The following is a 568-nucleotide window of genomic DNA, read 5'->3' as shown; positions in this document are numbered from 1 at the left end:
ACCAGATCTCCAAGAAGTTCTCAAGGGTGTGCTATATCAGGAAAATTAAATACAGATGCACGGAAAGAAGAGTTCAAAAACTAAGAAAGTGGCCAGCTTAATCATAGGGACAAGTCTGAAGTTGAATATTATATCCCAGAATTTAATAGGAAAAATTGAACCAGAACAGAAGATAAAATTCATGAGACTGACAGGTTCATGCACCTTCCATTTGAACAGAATCCTAACCTTTTTCCTGGCTTTAAGAAAAGTTCCTTAGCATTTCTGTGATTTAAGTTAAAACTGGTTTTCTTAATAGTACCATGTGAACTTACCATTGAAAGTAGTTAGATTATTTAAGAAATTGTGTGATCAATATGATGTGGGTGGAAAAGGAATAGAAGACAATTGTAGACACCAGAGACAGTGGGAGAAGAGGGTGGGAAAGGACAGAGGGTCAGAAAGAGGGGTAAAAAATTCTAGGAACTATAAATGGAAAATTTCGGATTATAATATGCATAATTAAGTCACTATGCAGTATATTCTGGATGGGAAATCACATTTTGTATGCTGTGATGATGCTTAGGGA

Source organism: Tupaia chinensis, unplaced genomic scaffold, assembly GCF_000334495.1.
Source record: "Tupaia chinensis unplaced genomic scaffold, TupChi_1.0 Scaffold000591_1, whole genome shotgun sequence".
Taxonomy (NCBI): Eukaryota; Metazoa; Chordata; class Mammalia; order Scandentia; family Tupaiidae; genus Tupaia; species Tupaia belangeri.
This window is presented reverse-complemented; position numbering follows the sequence as displayed.